Source organism: Poecilia formosa, unplaced genomic scaffold (genome assembly GCF_000485575.1).
Source record: "Poecilia formosa unplaced genomic scaffold, Poecilia_formosa-5.1.2 Scaffold29, whole genome shotgun sequence".
NCBI lineage: Eukaryota > Metazoa > Chordata > Actinopteri > Cyprinodontiformes > Poeciliidae > Poecilia > Poecilia formosa.
In genome coordinates this window covers 1,792,296-1,816,087 of record NW_006799968.1, presented here as the reverse complement: position 1 = coordinate 1,816,087, position 23,792 = coordinate 1,792,296, and the positions used below count along the sequence as shown (strand labels likewise).

Sequence of the window (23,792 nt, the reverse complement as noted above, 5' to 3'; positions counted from 1 at the left end):
TTCAGGAAGTCATCACAACATGGCTCCTCTATTAACCCTTTAATAATGTTTCTTACCAGCATTAAACTGAGAAGTAGCTCCTATATTGAGCTCATCAAATGCGCAGTTCCACCAGGTGTTTGCTAATTGCTACCGTCTAGTCTGAAGGAGCTGAATGACGGAGTCGTGGGGGACGGGGATCCTCTATGAAGTTCAGAAACTGCAGCTCTGAGGAGGAGCTGGACCTTGAAGGTGGTACCAGGTCCACCCGGGAGTTTTGTGCAGCTGAATGGTTGCCATGGAGATTGAAGGATTTCTCAAACATTAATGAAAGAATCAAGGCAACACTCCAGGTATGTTTTTAATGAGGGAATAACACAACATGATGTAAAGCTCAAAAAAGTCTATTTTACAAAACACTTCCCCTTTGAGATTCTTATAGTCAATGTTCTCTTTGAAACCTTCCTTGTGCATTTTACCAAACCAAACACTCTGCTCTGCTTTTCGTTGCTTTTTAGTTTCAGTATACTGGTTGTACAGTTCAGGCCACCTGCCATCAGAAGTGCCTATTAACTGCTGGCTTTTGTGAACTGGTGTTGAAATGTCTGCCATGGAGGACAATTCAATCATCTGAGCTACATGGCAAGTTATTTAATCTGGGCCACTTTCTCGCAGAGCAGGCCTTATGGATAAAGACTTGTCTGGATTTTCTATTGGAAAAAAACAAAAACTACACTTAATTTAGAAAAACTGTAGCCTGTAAAAAAAAACAGCTCTTTGTTCTAGGGTTTGCTTCATAGTCGGGGCTTCAACTCTTGGCTACTGAGAAACAATTGCTTTCTGAAGGCATGGACTGTGTTGAGGTTTTAAACTTTATCCAGCTTCTAATGTTTGCCCATGAGGTATGTAATGCGCCAGTTCGTCGCTATGAAGCCCACTGGAAATTGACTGAAGAAAGACGTGGAGAGCCAAACAAGATGGCTTTTTATTTTAATTCAGTGTTTGGAAGTGTGTCCAACATGGACTGAACGGCTTCAATCACCTCCTCCTGCCATTGTTAGGCAGACTGCAATTCTAAAACACAGCAGAAAATCTACATCATCGTTCACAACTTCTCCTTCTGTTCACTAATTGGCCCCTGGTTAAAATTCGACCAAAAGAATCCAAGTCAATGGAGGAAAGCCCAGACAGAGCTGTGATGTGACACTGTAACTGAGCAGAATCGCACAGGAAGGCGATGACCAGGCTAGGAAAGCTGTGTATGGAAGTACAACTCCAGATACGAAACTGTGTGTAGATATGGAATCAGTTCTGTTTTCTTTGTTCATCACAATCGATGTGGAACCCATGAAGGAATGCAACCTCCTTTAACAGGCCTTCCTTTTTAATATACAAACAGATGCAAATATGTCCCAAATGTGTCAACTCTGAATATCAAAAAGCGTGCTTGTAGTAGTTGGTAAACTTTATAAAGTAGAGTAGAGAAGTAGCATTATCTTATGTCCAGTGCTGTACAACATGTAGATGAATTAGGGTATTTTAAATGTAGAATAAATGTACTGGGAAAAGGTTAAACTCTGGCAATTCAGGCCTTTCAGACAATGTGTTTATTGGCATTAGCACAGACCATGATTCCACCAATAAAAACCTTAAAGTCACTCGCTTTACCTTCTGATGCCATGAAGAGAGAATCATCTCTTCACGTCATTCTGCAGATCCGCCATTAACCTGCATCACCATAGATTAAAACAAACAAACAAAAAAAAAGTGACAGCATTTTAGATGGATTAACATCAAAACAAGTAAGTACATTAATCCATCATGCTTTATGTGTTGTAACTCAGAATTTATTTATAATTCCATCCCATAAAGACCAAAGATCCCTGGCAAACACCCAGTTGCTCTGTCAGCTCCTGCTGGAGTTCCTTTCTTGCCTGGCGTCGCTGTGCGGTCGGCAGCTGTATGGATACCCACAAAGCTGGAGCTCTGACCACAGGCTCAACAGGAGTATCCATGGAAACCTGAAGTGGCTGATGAACTTGTCACTATCTTCAGACAGAAAACAGTGCTAATGTTGTTGCTCAAGGTATTACCTGCCCCCACTTCGCACATGCTTTATTATCTACTGTCGCATGTACTTGGATGCATTACTTGTTCATCATGTGCCTCAGATGTGTTTACTAATTGTTTTCACATCATCAACAGTTTTTGTGGGGCTTCATGAATTTTCACAGTCAGAAAGAACACACCACATTTTTTTTCACAATATTGAGCTTATCCTCAATATTCATAGAAATAATCAGTATATCTAAATTCCAACCCTTGGGCATGAGATATGTCTCCTTCCTGTTTTCTGACAGTTCCACACACCCAACAGACTTGGTTCAAAATTATTAAATTGCACTAAAAAAACCCAACAAAGGTTTCTACTCTGCCATGAAATACACCCAGAGTTCAGATTTTCTAGGCTGAATTACACGCTACAAATTGTTTTCTGCAGAAGGATTCTTTATTCTCAAAAAGACATCAAGTGGGACCAAAGCAGATGGTCATCTTGTGTGTGTGTGACAGTAATTAATATTTAATCTTTGACAGGTTGGAGTATTTTGTTGCAGTTTTCAGTCTACTGACTCCACATTTCCTTCATACTTTTAATAATTTACAAAGAGGGAAAAGAAATTACCTGTGTGCCCTTGTAAGATGTGGCTGCGAGTCGTTTTGATGACTAGCCATTTGCCAGCAGGAAATACTGGAAATACTTTGGCCAGGAATACAAAAGGAAGCATCTCTGAACAATTCAGTTTAGCCTTGTGGTCAACCTGAATTTTATTTCCTTTTTTATCTTTTTCTTTTTTTCACTTGACATTGAGTTTTGTCATTGTGTTGCTTCTGAATGTTCCCAAAGGCTTCTTCACAAGGACTAACAAACTTTTTGAACGTTGGTCAAAATCACTTGACAACAGCAGTGCTTGCAGTCCTGAGGTAAACATATTCTTACATAAAGCCTTTGAGGTTACACACAATGTTTATTTGCACATATGTGTCCTCAGTTAGGCAGTAGGTTCTAATGTGTCCAATGGTGTGAAGATAATTAGGCTGGCTGACAAGAAGGGAGTGATGGGGAGAGGGATCTGTGGTCTCTAAGGTGTCCACACATTCAGCCTCTTCCCAGGAGGAAAGCTGCCTCACAAATATGTCAGGGCAGGACAGTAGGACCTGTCTTCACATTAAACAGGATAATTTAATTTATAAGAAGGGACATGCTTGTGTCTTCTCCATTATTCATATTCGGATCATACTTCAGAGGATCTGGTAAAGATGTGATTGAGCTCAAACAAGGAGGCACTTGTGTTCCCCTTATTTGTCAAACCATTTAGTAACAGGAGAAAGATATGTGTAAATGTGTAAGTGTGCGTGCGGGTGTGTGTCCGTGTGTGTGTGTGTGCATGTGCATGTGTGTGTGAGTGTGTGTAGTCTTGTTTTTAATACATTGCAGGACCATTTTACCAACAAATACCGACACAGAGAGGACTGACTGCTTCTTATGGGACCCAAAGCCTGGGCTCCATTAGAGGAAGTCCAGTTTTTCAGTTAAAGGTTTAGTTTAGGACTAAGGTGTGAATTGTGTTTAAGTTTGGGTTAGAGTTAGGGTCAGGGTTAGGCTAAAGAAATTAATAAAAAAATGAATAGAAGTCAATGCAAAGTCCTTGTGAGGATAGAAAGACATACTATGTGTGTGCACGTGTGTGTGGGTGTGCGTGTGTGCATGCGTGTGCGTGTAACTCCCTGATGTATCTTCAAGGTTGGGGGCACCACGCTCCAAAGATCTGATGGACAGCAGCCATCAAAGGTGGAAACACATGTGACAGATAAGCTGCTAAAAATACACTCTCCCCTCTCATGCCATCCGTCAGCCTCTTTGTTCCTCCTCTTCGTTTCTGCTCTTGTCTGTTTTATAAATATACCAAATTATTTTAAAAAAATTATGAAAGAAAATTTCTTAATTTAACATCAAACTGTTTACATTGTGCAATAACCTAACATCATAGGATATGTACACTGAAAAAAGCAAACTACTGTAATCAAATAGTCTTGAATGGAAGATATGTCAGCTTAATCACTGAAAACACTGAAATAAATGCATTGTTAAACTATGCTAAGTCAATTAAATTAGTTAGGTTGGAAAGCTTTGTTAACAATAATTTGTTCATCTTGTTACTCTGCCCTGAATAAAAGAAAAAAAAAATGGATTACATAAATTAATACCCCCTCCCAACCCCACTTAGGGACAAGGGTGTTCAGAAAATGGATGGATGGATAAATTAATACATTAATTCAGCAGCAGCAGCAGCAAAGTTAACAACCTAACATTAAAGTACCTTCTAATCTTTTAAATTCAGGTAATTTGGTCATTAAATTTTAGGTGAAGGGTAGGTCTTTCCATTTTAATTTATGTTAAGCTCCATGGGGTGAAAGAATCTCTAATAAAGATTATTTTTTTATTTTTATTCATTTCAGTCTGCACTCTATATTTAACAACTTCTCATTGATTTTCTTTATTTATGCATCATATGCCCCACTCCTCCTGCACTTTTTTTTTTAAAACACACAAAGTTATGGGAATTTAAGTGATGGGTCACCTTTTATTAGACTCGACTTTCATCAGTATTTCAGCATATAAATGAATAAGTTTGAACAGCTAAGTGAATTAGTTCAGTTTCAACTAATTCAACATGCACTTTGTCAACTAAACTAGTTAAGATTTCATTAATGGCTTAGATAATTTTGATGTAGTGTTTCCTCTGTTCAAAAAAGATGTAAGTATATCTTGTTGTTGAGCTTTAAGAAGACATTAAAACAGTAAGTCCTTTCTAACAAAGTTGTAGATTAATAGTTGCAACTGCCAATCCGAACTAAGATGTATTTTTAATGTGCCTCAGGGTTAAAACATTCAACTTGTTAGCAGGTCTGATTTAGCTTTGGCACTAAATCAACTACAGCTGGGAGAGACTGGGCATAAGGACTGGGCATCCTGTGAGTCCTGAGACCACAACAGAACCCTTTGCCTTCTTTAAGTAAAAGTCTACTAATGTTTCTAATCACACTAGGAAAAAAATGTCTCAATTTCTAGCTGTCTGCTTTTTTGTACTATTTGCTAAAAATAACAACAAAGTTGCCAAACTACCAACATTGGTCTGAACCAATATCAGGTTAAATTTCAGAAATTCTAATAAATTTTGTGCTAAAAATATCGATGCCTTCTAGTTCCATGTCTCTAGTTCTGTTTGAGCTTGCATTCTGATTCCTTCTTTAGCCAATTAATAATAATAATAATAATAAATAAATATATATATATATGACAAAGCAACCCAATAAATGGCAAATTATGAAGGAATTTCAATGACATTCACGTTCATCACTAATCATTTTTTGAGACACTACATTTATCAAAAAAAGATTTAAATTATTAAAAAAAAATTAGTCACATGAATATAAAATATTTTGAGTTGTTTGGCTGATGATCTACACCTGCACTGATAGTCATGCTTCATCAGCCTCAGCCAGCACATCCAGACCAGAATTATTTCGTTGATCATCAAAAGGAAATCAGGCTGGCACTGTGGGGGGAAAAAAAAAATCAATGACAAAATCATCAAGGACATTCATAGACTATCACATTCTACGCCCTGAAAGGAGCCAAAAGAGAAAAACTATGTGATTATCCTGCACTATTCAAAATGTGAGATGTGCTCTGTAATGATCCATACGTTATCATCTTCTTGTTGCTCTAATGCAGGAAGCATTACATATTTTAGCACTTAAATTCAGGAAGCACCTATCTGAGCGTATGCTTTCTTGTAGAGGAGCCAGACGTTGGAAATGTAGCCAAGAACAGAGAAATAAAACTTATTATGACAGAAAAAAAAAAAAAAACAATTCATCCCAGATAGAATAACACCCCAAAGAAAGAAAGAAACACAACTGGAGATATATCAGTTTGCCATCTAGTTAGTAGATGTAATCATTTTTATAGCGATCTTTATGTTCAGTTTTAATCCAAAGAGGTCTCAAACATTTGAAATGTATTGCAGCAGGGTTCTGCAATTTTTAGGTGCATTCTTATTTCTGCACAGCTTAATAAAAGACACAGTTTATTGGAGTCTTCAAAGGTCAGCGGTTCTATAGCTGGAGACCCTTGCTTTAAATGTTCCACAGTTATTGAGTTTGAATTAATAGTTTTGTCATCCATCATCTTATGTTTTGTCTGTTCAGTTCAATTAGTATTTTTGTTCAATTTAATACTAATTACTACCTGAAATGTGGCTGCCACTTGAACAAAACACAAAGTTTGTTCATGCGAAAGCCCCATGTAGGTCATTTATCATCCACACAGGAGGTGGACGGACTTCCAACATTATGTCCATCAAAGGCCTTTTCCACCAACTTTTGCTAAAGCTTACAAACCAGAAGTTATTGTTGTTTCCACCACACCACGGTCTGGCCCCGGCCCCAAAACACAATTATTGCTACGTTCGGGCTCATTGGGATTAACAACCAATAACAAATTCTTTGTCATCAAATTAAAAAAAAAACACAACTTTGAATTTAACACATTTGTACTAAATGTCAACATTACTAAGTTCCAGCAAATTCATGCCATAAGGCATGCATTTTAATAAAACGTTTAAGTCAACACATGACTCGACTCTGGTGGTGCAGACCTGCAGAGTGGAGCAGCAAACAGTACTCTGAGTTACGCAGCAGCAGCACCGCAGCAAGTCCGCCACACGCAGCACAAACGTTTTACACATGCCCATTGCTGTGATTGGCTGGTTATGGAATGGATGGCAAAGCTACGGTAAGTGAATTGGGTGTCTTCAATCTTCCCCAATCACTTAGAGCCTGTGCATCAGCGCATGTCATCCATCATGTAGACCAAAACATGCCCCAGACAAACAATGCATCAGCATTCTGTGGGACCGCAACTCTGCAGCTGCCAGGCTCAGTCGCCGCAAGTGGTGTAGACCGGGCACGCCGTCTGGCACCAAAAAAAAAAATAACACAGCTGACAATTTCTGTGTGGCTGAAGTCAAAGGTTACTTTTCTTTTTTTTTTTTTTGCAGACTATCATAAAGATTTTATGAGACTAGAGCATCATTTCATGAGTGGAACAGATGGGGTATCGGTGGGACAAGTGGGAGAATTCAAGGAAGCATGAAAAAAAGGAAATAGAAACATTGAGTTTTGTAGAATGGGAAATGTGCAACGATCCCTATGAGGTGTGTGTGCGTGCCCGTGTGTGTATGTGTGCGTGCGTGCGTGCGTTTGTGTGTGTGTGTGTGTGTGTGTGTGTGCGCGCGTGCACAAGTGTCACCTCTATACACCGACACAGTGAGATGCAGGGACTTGGAGAGGTGTTGTTGGAAAGGGGTCAGACTAGTAACAAACACGTCACTGTAGGACACTGGAGCTTATTACTGAATGCTTGACCTGCACCTCGGTCCTTTCTCAGAGAGAAGAAGCCATCTACTGATGGCTTCAACTAATCCATAGATGGAGAGACTGTTTAATGGATTACTACCCCCACCACCCTTCTCTCATTGTCTCTGTACAAAGAAAAGCACATGCTCCCACACATGTATAAGCGCTTGAACACTCGTACTCTCACAACACCTGAAGATCCTCTTGGAAAAGAAACTCAGAACAGTGATCAACGGCGGCACTGAGTTGTCGCTCATTTCCAAAGAGTCTGTCCTTGTTGGCTTTTGCTCCTTTAGAGAAGTGGAAATTAAAGATTTCAAATAAAATCTTTCAAGACTTTGAAAAATTCAAACCTATCATACAGTATGTGCTCTTTGCTACACCGATGGAGGCTGTCGCGAATGCTAAAGCTAGTTAGCATGCTGGAAGTTTTACTAGAAGAGTAAGTTGTTTCTCTGCTATTTGCACATTTAGCAACGCGTGGATGAGGTTGATTGACAACGCTAAGACACTCCTCCTGGGTTTGATTGGCTGCTTTTGAGGTGCAGTTCTTCAGACGGCAATAGTAGCTCAAGACAGAAGTGGAGGAGCTCGACCTTATCATTTTACACTTTACACTGCCGCAACATGCTGGTAGTTTTAACAAATATGGGGGGAAAAAAAACATATTTTTGCATAAGGAACATACGGCTGCTTTAACCGTAGTGACACGGAGCAACGTAATGCACAAATGGGAGGCAAAGGATAAACTTGGTGTCTGCACTGGGCTGTCTGCCCACAACCATCCCCACTGAGGTCTGTCAGCTTACTGCAACATTTTGATAACCACATATTGCACAATTTTTTGACTCCTCACACACTGACACAGGAGGACCTCTGAGATGACCTTCTATTAGCCTCAGTTCACTCAAGCTACTTAAATATCCAAGACACCAAACAGAAGCAGTTTAACGGCCAAGCCCTTACGTGTCAAGTGGGCTGAGAGACGAACTGGAGCCCCATAATATGCAACCTCCCGCCTTATATCCACACACACACACAGTCAGACAGAATATTCCCCTGAGCAATGCTATCGACAGGACAAACATCAAGGAGTCTCCCATGCCGGTGCCTCTGTCTCCTCGGTGTGTCGCAGCACACCCTCCTGACCTCGGAACTTCGGATCCGTCCTCACACTGGTGGTCGTATCAAACATTTAGAGGCTGCAGCTGCCATGACATCAAATGGCACACACGTACACGTGTTTTGTAGGAGTTAGCCAAAACTGTACAGACAAGTCCTATGCATGGGTACTAAAGTATAAATTTGTTTAACTGTGCAATGGATACCTTAGGAATGCTTACTTTGTACTTTGCAAATATAATTCACAATTACAATTCATTACAATCTTATTATAGAGATTCGAAAGGCCATTTTTTTGACTAAAACGCATTTCTTTGAGTTACTGCATAAATCCCTCAGCCGTATCGGACTTTGCTGCATTAAAAGAGCTGTTTGACAATGTAATCCTATATTGGAGAAAAAGCACTCCCGCCCCCCTCGTCTTCATTAGCTGCAGTTTGAATTCCTGCAGCCTCTCCAAGAGCGCGCCGGGCTCGGGGGGCGGAGGGGGAACCGTATCCTGCGCCGCGCCGAGGCAGACGGAGGTGGCGCCTCTGCAATTTCATTTTGTTTAAAAATACTCCTCAAATGTTGTTAGGGCTGCATTAAAGGATACTGTGTTAAAACAGGCAAGAGCGGAGGATTGAATCAGCCCGCCGCACGGCCGGCACTCCTCACAGCTCCACTCTGCATTAAAGGCCTGTTGGGTTACGCTCTCAGCAGGAGACGGATCAGTGGCGACCCATACTAACTGCATTAATTTCTCTGTGTTGTTAGATATACAGCAGCTGTGGACACAACTTGCCCTGTTGTCTGTAATTACTGCCTGAACAACAAAGCAATACGTTGCCGGAGCTGCCAACTCAGGAGTCTCTTCTGCAACGGGATGGAAATGGAGCAAATAATGAGAACTTTCTTCAGACAAACTTTGCTGCAGCTAGAAAAAAGAAAAAGAAGAAGCAATTACATAAGTTGGATCAGAGTAAGAGTTAGTATGCCTTGATAACCATAAAACTCCCCTCTTTGAATTTTTAAATTAAAACCTAGCACAAATAAAAGATTTTTGAGTGAAAACTAAACTAACTTAATGGTCTTGCAGGGGGAAAAAAAAATCTTTGCTGATTTTTTTCCCTTCAAAATGTGAAAGGTTACAGGTCATATTCCACAGGACATGGAGTCCATATCATCTGGTCCTATTATCCAGCTTTCATATTTGTTAATTCTTTTCGATAACAAACATAAAGTGACTTTCAGCTCAGCTAAGCTTTTCTTTTTCAAAGCAAAACAAAAATAATAACTTTGCTCCATTTGCATTTAGCTCAATGTCATCTCAAGAGGCACTAGAACTGAGCTGAACAATAATATTTATTCAACATTTCACAAGAAAGAATTTTATTAAAAGCAGCTTTTTCAGTTTTTTATGCCCTGCTAATCTGGAGCAAACTTCCAGAAAACTGCAATACTGCTGAAACACTGAGTTCCTTTAAACGGAGGCTAAAACCCAACCTTTTAGGGTCGCCTTTGGTTCATAACAACTGGAACATTGATCAATATATTAATGTATATTTGCTTATTGTGTAATAAACTTTAGCTTATTTCACACTAGCTAAAGTTTATTGCATTGCAAAGGAAAATAATAATAATTAAAAAAAAAAAAAACTCTAAGCAAAACAGATGTGATGTCACCAGAGACAGAAGTTTGTTTTTGGAAAATATTATTTTGAATGCTTCAATAACTAAACAATTGACTACAAAAGTGTCCATGCTATTCTTCAAATGTTTTTTTCTCTTCCAATTTAAGTTTAATTGATTTTCTAGAAAACTCTGGCAAGTAGCTTTAATCCATAACTTGTTCTGAAGTGTGACTCAAACACGGCTGAGGTACTGTATGTATGCCGCCATCAATGCTTGTTGATTTGTATTTATCATATTTCATAATGATAAATATCTGATGTGTCACATTCACAATGTGCATAATTTAGACTCGAAATCTCTAAAGACAAATAATTCATTTTGTTTTGTGTAGCTGCGATAAATCCCGACGTTAAAGTGGTCGAAGCATTTCTCTGCATGGAACATTTTCCTAAATAGCAAACACAAACAGTTTGAGTACCTGAGGCTTATAGCTAAAACAAGTGTGCTGTTGTTTTTTTTTTTTCATAGTCCACATTAAAGCTTTACCAGACTGTTCTTCTTCCTGCAAAGGAGAAGAAGGAAAAAAAAAAAAAAAAAAAAACGTTGAATCTTTCAACAACTCAGGTCCGGGTTGGAATAATTCATCTGTTTGTGGTGAAGAAAACTATTGATTTCCCTGCAGTCTGTGTGGTGGGAATGTGCTCAGCCAGCACAGCCGAGCACAAGTGGGATTTTTGTCTGTCCTGTCATCTGTTTGTCTTTTTTTTCTTTTTCTTTTTCTTTTTTTTCGGGCTGCACCCTCTCTGTCCTGCTTTGCATCTATCTGGCTGGATGCTTTCCACCTCTGTGAAATGAACGTGTGGAAAAAAACCCTAACCCCCCCCCCCCAAACAAAACAACAGTAGCTGCAGAGCTTGTATAAGTTTATATACACCGTTATTTTTCTGTTTGTTCACCGTGAAGCATAAATTGTTTAAATCTCACTGCAGCACAGTTGAAATCTAAATCTTTTTTTTTTTTTCATCAATATCAGAGGAGTGCCTGCATTTTATTATCACTAACAAAAGGCTGCTTCTTTTTCTTTTGGGTTGAGATGAAGTCCGGGCTGCCGCTGATTTTACTTTCATCAGACTCATCACGTCCGGAACATGTCTGCTTGCTTTGCTCTCTTGCACTTTAATGGCACTCCATTACTACTTCATGATCCGAGTCAAACCGTGCGTCAGCCGTTTAGTACGGCGCCCCAGAAGGGTCAACTGAATGCAAAGGCCAAAACGCAAAAACCACAACAACAACAACAAAGGTGCAACGGAAGTTATGCTAGCAAGTTTATCATAACTTCTGTTGTGGATTTTTGGTTCTGCGTACGGGATTTTGCATTTTTTATAGAAGGAGCCTTTGGTAAATCCAGAGAAGCTCCTCAGATCCTCAGCAGAAACTACAATGGCTCTTTCTGGTCTACATGCAAAACACAATGTGAGGCAAAAAACCCCAACTTTGCACATCAACCTGAACCCACTCAGAGGAGGAATGGAACCGCCTAATGTGAATTGATGTAATGAAAAGTTTCATCCTTATTATTATTATTATTATTATTATTATTATTATCAGTTTTAGTTTAGCAACAGCAACACTTATAGTGATTCAGCTCGTGGGACTTTTGTTCTTTTACATAAACTGATGTTTTCTCATTCAGGATCAGACAAAACAAACAAAACAACTCAACAAACGAATCATCGAAAACTGCGTTTCAGCTCAAACTGCCTGTTTTTCAGTTGATCAAATCTGTACAAGAGCATATCGCCCAAAAAGAACAAAGTGGCACACACACACACACTCTTGGCTTTTCTATTATTTTAAATGAGCTTTTGCTGCAGAGTTTGGATGCTGTAAAACAGTCGTTTTACATTCTTTAGTAGATCCGGAGGGAAATAAAATGTTGAAAACTCTCCCTGAAAATCAGCTCTGGATGACTCAGTGGGCTGCTTGTGAAGAAAGGCCAAGTAATAACAAGACAACAAGAACATCAGCTGGGCTTTGCAGCACAGCAGCAAACATGCGACTGTAAAAAGTGGAAGAAAGTTTTATTTTTTTGATCATGTAACCTGAATGGTCTTGATGTGTTTTTAAGCAAAAAGACAAAGAAATCCCACTAGAGATGTTGTCTGCACAGCACAGCAGAGGACGCTGCCCTTCTTCTGGGTCATCAAGCATGCTCCCATGACTCCATTAAAACCTTTAAGGACGTGCTGTCTAAATGAGTCTGCTCTGGTTTTTGTTTTTTGTCTTTATTTTTATTTTTTTTCACATCACAATTCAGCAGTTCAAAATGCAAAAATGTGGAACTTTTTCCATGCACCAAAGATGTTGATCAAGAAAACACTCATGAGTTAAAATGGGCCAAACTTAAATCTGATTAAAAACGTTTCTGTGACATTTCTGCTGTTCCCATGTTCTCTCTGTCCAATCTGACTGAGCTGGAGCTACTTTGCAAAGAAGAAAGAAAAAAACAAAATTCTGCCTCTAGATTGGCAACGCTGATACAGACGTACAATAAAAGTGAAGTGAAGTGAAGGGTTGAACGTTGACGTGAGGGTGTGAATGCAAGCCTCATCTATAAAGTCGTGTATGATTTCTCTTTCATTTCACAATTATCCACTGCTTTGCGTTGGTCTACCATAACAACCCCCCCGATAAATGGCACTGATCGGTTTGTGGTTGTAGCAGGACAAAATGTGAGAAAGATCAGACTCCAAGACATCCCACCCAAGAACTACTCAGTGATGAAGTTTGGCCTCTAAAATGTCATATTTAACCCTTGTGTGTGCGAGGACTGAGGCAAACGTAGAGGTCTATGGAAAATGATACAGGTTTTACGTGTGTGGGGTCGGTTGGACCCCATTTCGACATACAAGGGTTAAAAAAAAAAAAAATCCAATCCATATAGTACGAAGATGCAGGTGCAGCTGAGAGGTCTGCGCACTTGGACTTCAGCCGGCCAAAATAAAAGCAAATGCGTGTGAAAGCCATTTTTTGAGAAAACCTTTTCATCAGAAAGACAGAAACGTCCAGCATCTGGCAGAAATCAGACAAGCAGCATTCAGCTTCTATGCACCGCAAATCTGGAACGAACTTCCAGAAAACTCCAAAACAGCCGAAACACTGAGTTCCTTTAAATAAAGATGAAAGCCCCTGCCTGTTTAAACTTGCTTTTGACCAACCCATTCGACGTATAATGATAATTTGATGATGGCTTTAGTCAAAATGTAACGCTGTCACTCAGTTGTCGACAGATTGTTGTTTTTATGACGTTTTTGTGTTTGTTTGTTTGTTTTTTTTTACGTGAAGCACTTTGAACTGCCTTGTTGCTGAGATGTGCTGTACAAATAAACCTGAATGTTTTTTTTTCTTTGTGCCTTGAGTCCATTTAGAAGACATTAGAAAAAGCCTGAATCCATTTGAACACCTATGGATGTGGATTGCTTGCGCCTCACAAGAACATGAGTGAAGAGTGAAGAATGCGAAGGTGATGTGTGTGACTCCACTCCTCTCTGGATCTGAGAAGAAATTAAAAAGCGTAAAGCCCTATGAGGTCAGTGGTCAGTCTTTCCCTTTGTTGAGACACCCAGTGAAGTCGAGCAGACAGATGGACGTTGACCCTCCCCTTATGGACTCGGATGGACTCCTGAAATCAAGATGGATCTCACCTTCGTTCACATTTGCACCCTGTGAAAATGCCCCGGGCATTCGTCAAAACGACACCCGACCAAAAGCGCCGCTGCTTGTGAATGAAAATGTCTCCAGTTCGCTCCTCTGAGTCCGCGCCTCATCGACGAAAGTGACCGGAGCTACATTCAAGATAATCCCCACCCCTCGAAAAATAATCCTCATTTTGAGAATTAGCCACACGAAGTGTTGCACATGTTCATTCACCTTCCGGGTGAAACTTTCATCTTAATCAGACGGAGGCCATCCATCACACACCAAGAGCTTTTCTTAAACTTGTGAGGCTTCATCGTTTTTTATGATTAAGAGGTTTTTAGCAGATCCTTTTCCTCCTCTTTCTCCCCCCCTCGCAGACCCCAGGTGGCGAGTGAGGCTGCCGCAAAAAAATAAAAAAATGCGCGCAATGGAGCATTTGTGCGAGCGTGGCTGCTAGCATTGTGCGAAGCGCTGAGTGCATTAAGAAAAAAAAAGAGAAAAAAAAAGGAGAACAAAACTGGAGCGGTTCTGAATGGGGCCCTTTCATAAGGTGATCGGTGTCCAGTGGGAAACCTTGAGAGCCCAAACTGTGTTTTAGGTGGGACTGCAACTGCTGAAGCCATTATCCTTTCACTCTTAAACCTTTTCTTTCTCCTTTCTGTATATGTCTGTATATATGTGAGTGCGTACATGTGTGTCCAAGCTCATATGAGTCTGCGCACTTGTGTGTGTGTGTGTGTGTGTGTGTGTCCTTCTCCTGCCTTGAAAGCCCTCGGAGCCTCGGGGAGCTGTGAAAAATCAATACTCTTCGGCAGCTCTGCCTCTTTATTCATTTAATAACTCACTACCATTGCATTACTGTTTCACTGATCTCCCATCACAGGGCCCAGATTGACACCTTTGTGCTCTTTTACCACGCTGGAGTTTGATGTAATCAGTTAAACCCTCCACCCCGCGCCCGACACATGCATCAAAATGGACCTGCAGTTTGAACATGGGTGCATCAACAACACGGCAGCATGAAAAAAGACGGAGTCAAAGAGTTGCGCGACGACGGAGGAAGGCTGCGCGGCGACGTGATGGCGGTGTGGAGCCGAGCCGAGGTCTCTGAGGCGGGCGTCGAGCGGGAGGAACATTTAAATAAAAAAATAAAATAAAATAAAAAAAGTGCTGCATGTGGGGCGAAGACCGAGGCCGGCTAACGGAGACACCATGTGCTTGCGGGAGAAATCTGTGTTATTAATCCGGTATAGGCCAGGTGTAACATGATGATTGTTTTCAGTAGGGGGAGGGTTTTGTTTCTGGTATGTGACACTCAAAGGGTGTGTGTGTGTGCGCGTGTGTGTGCGTGTTCATGTACAGTGATTGTGCTGCTGGAGCTGCTGGAGCTGCTGGAGGTGGGGGTTGCCTCCCTGTGTGGGACTCGGAGCAGAGAGCAGGTGGGCTCGGGATGGAGCAGAGAATCTGTATTGATTGTTTTTGTGCCTCAGAGCTGTTTTGCCGTTGTCAAAGCCCACTCTACCAGCTGAGAGGCAAATTGCAGCATTTACACCAGGAGGCGTTTTCTTTCTCCGGGTTTTAATCTATCTAACCAGTTGTTGTTTTTTTCTTCCCTGTCTCTCTGTTATTTATTTATTCTTCGAGGAGGGACGCGTATCTCCAGTCTGCTGGGTGCTTTCTATAAGACCCAACTTAAAAACTTGAGACGTCTTCCAGAGAAACGAGGCCGCCGAGGGACTGAAGTTGTCTTGTTTGGACGAAATGGAGAGAAAAACTTAAGCAAATCAGATGGAGGGTTTGTAGAAGCCTAAAAAAAAAAAAGTTTTATCCCTAGATTTGTTCAATAGCTTCTTCTGTTTCACTGATTTGACAGAAGATTTCAACAGTGAATTTTGATCGCGCCGCTTAAGGCCTGCACAAGTTCTTCCCTGTGTTCTTTTAGCCATTAACGTCTACTTATGGATAAAAACGGCTCCTTGCATTTCCTAAACAGATTACAGGAAGCAGATGGGCAATTTCCAATATTAAGAGAAAGCATCTTAAAAGGGAGGCCACTGAGAACGCAGCGGCACTCACGGCACTACAGGACACACATTTGCAATGTCCGACTTTCGCAAATAGAGTTACGTTGATACGATGCACACATTATGCACGATGCAGTAAAAATGTTAAGGCTATGCACGTCTCGTGCAAGTTTAAGCTCACTTCAGCCATCAGAAAGTTCAATGACGGGACGCCTCGCAAAATGTTTAAAGTTTTGCTGCATTACTTCACAGTGAATGTCTTTTGTGACTGATGGTTTTCTAGATGTTGTGCTTTTAACTTTGCATACATGCTCATCTCCCTAAAGAATTAGAAAAAGAAGCGAGAAGTAAAATGAACACAACACGTAACCCCAACCCAACTGCAGAGTGTGAAGGACACAGCATCAAGCTTTTCATGCTTTTTTGGGAGCTGAATTCAAAGCCAAGAACCAATTTCCATCCGTCGTCGGCACACTCTGTCCTTTGCAGGCGATCTGGTCTGTATCTTCAACGGTCATCGGGTGAGAAGAGAGGCACACCCTGGTTAGGTAGTCTATCTGTCAAAGAGGACAAACAACCAAGAACACACACGCACACGCACACACACACACCTAAGAACAGTTTAGAGAGGCCAGTTAACCCAACATGCATGTTTTAGGAGGAGGAATCCAGAAACGTGCAAACTCTGTGCAGAAAGACTCCAGGCCAGGATTTGAACCCAGAACCTTCTTGCTGGAAGGCAACAGTGACTGATGCGTCTCAATGCAGCTGAGAACCAATTTTTAATTTCCAATTTCTGCTTCTTTGTGTTAAGTCAAGTTTATTTCTGCAGCACATTTCAGCAACAAGTCAGTTCAAAGTGCTTTACACCGTTAAAAACAGTCAGCAACTGCAAAACAAGCGATAAACGTCATACTTTGTCAAATGCCATCATCAAAATTATCAAGCAAAAACACACCAGATTTGTTGATCAATGTTACACTAACAACTAATTAAAGGCAACTCTAAACAGGTGGGTGTTTAGGCTTTATTTAAGGAACTCAGTGTTTCAGCAGCTTTGCAGTTTTCTGGGAGTTTGTTTCAGATTTGATGTGCTCTTTCTCCATGTTTGATTCTGGTTCTGGGGATGCAGAGCAGAACCAGAACCAGAAGACCTCTGGAAGGATGAAACAACAACAGCAGCAGATCTTTAACGTATTGTGGCCCTAAACCGTTCAGTGATTTACAAACTAACAGAAGAAACTTAAAGTCTATTCTCTGAGCTACAGGGAGCCAGTGGAAGGACACTACCAATGGTGACTCAAGTTCTCACTAACAAGGAAGACAGAGCTCATCACCCCAGCTTTAGTCGACCACAACATATTGAACTAAAAAATGTTGAACATTGTGGTTGTCGGGTGAAGATTTCCCAGTAAGACGTGCGCTTCGTGATGTCTATAGCTGCTCATCCTGGCAGGGTCACGGGGGTCGGGTTGTTGGGGTGTCGACAGGTCTCCAGTATGTCACAGGATGCAATACAAATACGTTTAAGACACCATAAATACACACACTCATATGGTGGCAATTTGGACAGACCAGTTAATCCAGAGTATCTGGAATAATATGCATGCACAAGGAAAAACATGCAAACACCAGGCAGAAAGATGTCAGGCCTGGATTTGAGCCCTGGTCCTTCTTGCTGCAAGGCAACCGTCCTGAAAACTGTTTTAACTGTATTAAACTGCATTATATTAATCGGTTAATATTAGTTATTCTACAGCCATATCAGTGTCCTGACAACTGGGGGTTTGATATAACAACCAGATTATTTCTGATTTTTTTTCTTTTTACCAATCATGATTACAGAAAACAGCTTTGAAGACTTTTACTCTCAATCATTTTTTTGTTTTTAATATTCAGCGATGTCTAAGATCAGGAGTCAACCTGAGACATAAAATATGGCCTAATAAATTATCGCATTTCACAACTGTGATGCGACGAGAGCAATGTCTGTTTTGGATTTTCTCAAGGAGAGTTCATTTCTCTCACAGTTACGACTCGCCGGAACTTGAGAGAGCAGGACTCTTTGGAGAAGAACTGGACTGATTCTCAGCGATTCAGTCCTCGATTCAGATGAGCTTTCCAGTTCATTTGTAGATCAATACATAGAACTGCAACGAGTCTTTGAAGCATGACAGCATGTGGTGAAAGTGGAAAGTAAAAACTTGTAGTGGAAATAAATAAACTGTATTATTATTATTATTATTACTATTATTTTATTATTTTACTATTGTCTTTTCAGGTTCAAAATCATACAAAAAGAAAGAAAAAAATACACGTTAAAGATCATATAAAGGATAGAAAAGGAAAGGAGAGAAAGTCAATAAGCTCCATATTTTTCCCACCATTAAACTGATTTAGGTCTGCAGAACGTTACGGTGCCTTGCTACACCTGATGGGTTGAGTCATCAGTGATGCAAAGGGCTAAGCCTGCAATTTTATGACGGTTCTGGAGCAGAAAACGCACAGGAGCGGTGTGTTTGCTGATCCAATAACCCAGAGAGAAAGTTAGCGACATAAAACAAGCTGCTCAAACACAAAAATGACTGATAATCCAGCAAGAAAACAAAACAACAAAAAACAAAAGCCTGGCTTATAAAAAAACCCACCAGAACATAATGGCAATCTGTAAATCTGCAGCAAGCAGTGCATTGTCCTTAAAACAACAGGCTGGTGGAGGCAAACTGTTGGTGGCACAAGTGTCAGGTTTGGAGGGAAACTCACAGAAAGAAAAGATGTTGCTGATTTTAAACATACAAGAGAAACTCAGAGCTGAAGACATCCTTTCCTGGGTCGTAAAGGTGTCACCGTGAATCTGCCTCGACCCAAAATGGCTCCAAACGGCGTGTGTTCATCTGCCAGAAACCCAGCCCGGCCGAGCTCCTGTGTCTGAACCGTGATTTACAGGCCAATAAAGTGAATCATTGTAAATAAAACTGAAAACGAATTAAACTCTTGCCTTTGTTTAGTTGTCGAGTCTTGCGCTCTCTCTCTTTTTTTTGTTTTTTTTGTCCTAAATGAATCCAGACCTTGTTTGGATCACGCTGGCCGGAAAGAGAAGCCAGACAAAGAGTGCCGGAGAGACGAGAGTTGGTGGGTGCAGCTCTGCTGGCTGCCGGTTGGCCTGGCTCCATGCAGAGAGCCTGACATTAAATCATGCATTTTGCTTGTTTGCGTGTCTGCGTGTGTACGAGTGTGCGCGTATTGATTGGCTTACACAGCTTTATTGCGCTCCGCTGTAAATGTCATGTTTTTACAGGCTACTGTTTGATATGAACCTGATTAAAGTATTTGCTCGCTAACACAGATTGCATGCAGCAAATGACTACAAACAGACGATTAGTCAGCAATTAGAAACCGGCTAAATGACTATATGGCTGCCTGATCAAGCAGAGCAAACACCAGGTTTCCTTCCTCTCCTCCTCTCCGTCGCCCCGCACCTCACCCTCTTCTCTGTGTCTAAGTAATTTGCTGTTTGAGTCCCAGTTTGAAAGTTTTTCTAGCATGTTTTATTTGAACCGGTTGTGTTGAAACTGCAGCACCAACCTGAAAGCGTGCGCCGTGATCAGCCTCGTTCCCATTCCTGAGGAATAACGGCTGACGGAGGAAAGCAACAGATTTCAATAAGCAGCTTTTTAACTGAGAATTTACCTGCATCACTGAATCAAAACTAAAATGTTGATATTCAATTAGACGGCTACGTGTGGTGGAAACGTGGTGTTAGACGATACCGATGAATCGGGAAAAGTGACTGATGATCTTTTGATTCTTTTAGTAATCAGGCGATATGTGACGTCTTTGGTTCTTAATCTCATTTTGCACTAAACGTTCAATGATTTTTGCACAATAAAGCCGCATTACGAGAACAAACTGTTGGAATTTAACCAATAAAAATTGTGTAGTGATGTGCATGTCTTTTATTTGAGTACATTCTAATCAATGCTATAATATCTGAGTAGAAGTTATGTGTGTTTGATGGGTAAGAGAGCTAATCTACCAATTTTCTGAAATGTACTCAACAAAGCTAGTTCAATTCTAATTATTATGGTTAATTTGATCATCTGATTTCTAAAGAATATTACAAAGGGTACATGATTGAGCAATCAAAATGTACTTAAATAGTAACAAACGTTTTTTTTCCTAGTAAAAATTTTTTTTTTTTTTTTAGCCATCACCTACAGCTAAGAGGCGTCATCTCTATTGATAACTGCCTAAAAAAATCCTAACAACTGCTGATTTAAATGGATCACATCCAACATGTGTAAATTGTAATTTATCATGACTGGGTTTGACATTCTGATTTCAACACAATCTTTGGTACGTGTAAAATACGCATCCTCTGGCGTTAGGGGGATACGCGTGGTGGACTGGCTGCTTTTAGAAACTTCATGAAACAGTCAGTGGGTTAAGAAGTTAAGTCTGGTAGCAAGTGCTAATTTTAAAGTGATGCACATTTAAAATCCAACACGGAAACTTTCTCAGCTTTGGCAGTTTTGATGTTGTCATTCAGTCATATTACAGATCTTGTAAACATATCAGCCTTACAGTTTCCTGCTAGGCCGCCGCACATGATGGATGAGAATAACAGGCTGAACCAACATCGCAAGTTAAATTCTTAACCATAATTTAGATAAACTTTGAAATAATTTCAGCAGTGGCTAATATTTAACAGGCTGCAAAAATCATCTTTATCGTGAAGGTACCTTAAATTCTTCTGAGCTCTCTCTTCTTATGCTTAAAACTAGCAAAATATACTTTACTGAAAAAAATTAACATTTTGCTGATTCATAACCTTATTTTATGCAGTTACTTTCCAATGAGACGATGTCAAAAAGTATCAATTTCAAGAGAGATGTGTTTAAGCCATGATGCTATTATTTACAGAGGTGGGAACAAATAAAGTAATGGACAGAAAAGTCTCATTTATACAACAACAGTGAAAGTGAAATTCATCTAAATGCATTTAGATAATGTATTTCCAGAGATCCAGCAGATCTCTGTCCCTCTCCATGCGCCTTGTGAGTCGGTGGAGTTGTGCCAGAAACTTTTAGATCTCAGTCAATTTGTTCATGTAACATCCAATATAATTCAATTGTAATATGTTATTTTTGTTGTTTTTTTTACTGGTTTTTGTTGTGTGTTTGTTCCCTGTCCATTCCCCTTCTTACTCGTTTTACGGGAGTCCGCATAAAACACATCCTCACACACACGCATGCTGTGTATGTAGAAGAATGGCAGCAAGGCTGAAGGAGGTCAAATTATTTATATGTCAATATTTTTGCTGCATTTTGTTGCATGAGAACACGTCAATAAAAATGTCGCTCACAGTTTGTTTTCAGAAACGCCTCTTTATCTCATACTTTTGGCTTTCTAATGAGCCTTTTGTTTAGAAATATTTGATGACTTTAACAAATGAATTAAGATTTTTCTCAGTTTTTTTTATATATATACTTGCTATTTCTTTAAAATAAATTAATGTAAAAGTAAAACCGCGGGCACTGTTAGGAAAGTCTGACACCGCGGATCCCAGGAGTTATTCATCCTCACAGATATAAAAATGTGATAAGGCAGAATTGAGCAAATTCAAATAACAATTACAGTAAAATACATGTTTTTATTATGTAAAAAAGCCTCACAGGTTATCTGCATTTGTTAACGTAGCAGTTTGACTCAATTGTAGAATGACACCGACACCCAGTGGCCAAAAAGTATAACTACAAAAGCAGTATGAATTTTCTCCTATAGGAGGAAGAAGTGGGAGAATAAACAGGTTTTCTGTTCAAACTGGACTTTAAAATCCTTCTCCTCATGTCTACTGGGTCTGGGTTCATCTGGGTTCTTTTTCTTTTTAAACCTGAAAACATTGGCTTAGATCTGAGGCTTTAAATGTATTTCACAATTTGCTAACATTCAGTGTCTGACAATTGTTTTGTTTTTTTTATTTTGTTTTAGATTTGTTTTCCCCTCAGATTAAAATTGGGGCTCATGTTGTTGCTCAGTTAACCACCCCGGTATAAGAGGATTATTTTGGACCAAGTGCAAAATGCAACTTCGGTAATTTGCACGCATTAAAAAAAAAAAAAACTACTGAATTTCTCTTCCTCTTTGCTTCTTGTGATCTGAAACGGTTACCTGATTGTTGAATGGTTTCAAGCAGACACACAAACAGAATTTTACTCAATTAAGAAGAAGATTTATTTCATGCTTGTAATACTCATAATTTTAAACATATGGAGGAAAGCAAAGCAAACAGGTAGTCTTGTTCTGCTCCTGTTTCCTCCACATACATCAAAGGACATGATTTTCAACACGATGGATAGCCACATAAGTTTTTTTTTATATGAAGCAGTTTGACTTAAAATACTTCAAACTTTAGTCATTAAACTGAGATTCTGGTAGGTTTGTATAATCAGCCATGCAGATGGTTTGTGATGGAAGGAGAGCTGCCATCTTTATTTTACTAAGAGCAAACAGGTTGAGATAATGACTATTCAAAATCACCGCAAACAAAGCTTAATAAAAATAGTGCATAGTTTTTTAAAATGTCTTCTCTATAAAATCTGGAGAGTGAAACCTGTGGCCTTCAGGACTCGCCAATCATCTGTCTGTAAAAATGTTTCAGTAGTTGGCTTTTGTTAAAAAATCAATTTTTCACATTTTTTAAAAGCTGTCACTATGTCCTGATGGAAGAATAGAAGACAGATAAAATGCGGGGGGAAAAATATCAAGCTCCAGTGCAGAAATACACTGAATACACAGAATGTCTCACCAGTGTCAATCATGCTCGTGTATACAACTCTCACACCTTTATCTTCCACAATTACTCTGATTTTTTTTTTGTCTCTTGCTTCTGTTCCGTCATTTCAGCTCAACCTGCAGCAGTTACACATTACAAATACTTGTGACGTTTTCAGTGCAGCTTAGATTTTGATCCCATATGTTGAAATGGCCTAGTCAAAGTTCAAAACCTAAAATCAGTTTAGAAAGGTTTGGCGTTTTTGCTGTTCCCATGTGCTGTCCTTCCGATCCGACTGAGCTTGAGTCAGGATGTTTGGTCTCTACAGGTATGAAGACGATGGAAACACACTAGAGCTTTTGTTGCCATGGCTGCAGCAAAATTTGACACAGAGTGTCTCAGTACAAACACAAGCTGTACATCTCAGGCTTTTATTAGCTAAACAGTTTTCCCATTGTTCTTCCACTTCACACTTCTGCACTACTTTAGTCTAACATTCCAATGAAATTCATTGACGCTTCTTGATTGCAATTCAAATCATTTTTGTCTTCCACATTGTTTCCTTATTAACAAATGTAATACGATCATTCGGAAGCACCAGCCTTAAAATTGACACTCTCCAACACTTGTTGCTCTTTTGAGGATGAACTTTTCTATTTGTGTAGCCATGTAGGATTTAAATTGCTAGCTTCATGACGGACATTTTTTAAATGCAGCATGCTTGTGGACAAATACGGTAACCAGGTATAACCTCAGTGTATGAACAAAACCGCTTTGACCAGCAGGGACTAGAAACCCCCTGGAATTCAGCACAGACATATGTGGATGTTTAAAATCCAATGTAGAAGAGTATTATCAGGCATTTAAAAAAAGCCTGATAATAACTAAATCCCACTGACCTTTAAGGAACACAGAGAATGGCTTTGTGAAACATATCGCCGGCTGGTAAGTGACACCAGAAAGCGCTCTTGAAATGAGCTCGTTCACATTTGTGTGAAAGGCCTGGCCTCCACATGGCTGACACCGCTGCGTGTGTGACCGCGCATGTGGCGTTAGCGCCGAGGACTCGGAGGGAAAAGGATTCCTGGCGGCTC

General features: G+C 40.0%; 1 long non-coding RNA gene across 1 annotated transcript in view; it reads right to left on the bottom strand.

Annotated features, from left to right (window-relative positions):
• Positions 1-17,511, bottom strand: part of LOC107835899 (uncharacterized) — a 112,878-nt gene extending 95,367 nt beyond the window's left edge. Inside the window, exon 1 of the long non-coding RNA XR_001661737.1 lies at positions 17,457-17,511. This is a non-coding gene — a long non-coding RNA (uncharacterized LOC107835899). The remainder of the gene's footprint in view (positions 1-17,456) is intronic.
• Between the last annotated feature and the right edge of the window lie 6,281 nt (positions 17,512-23,792).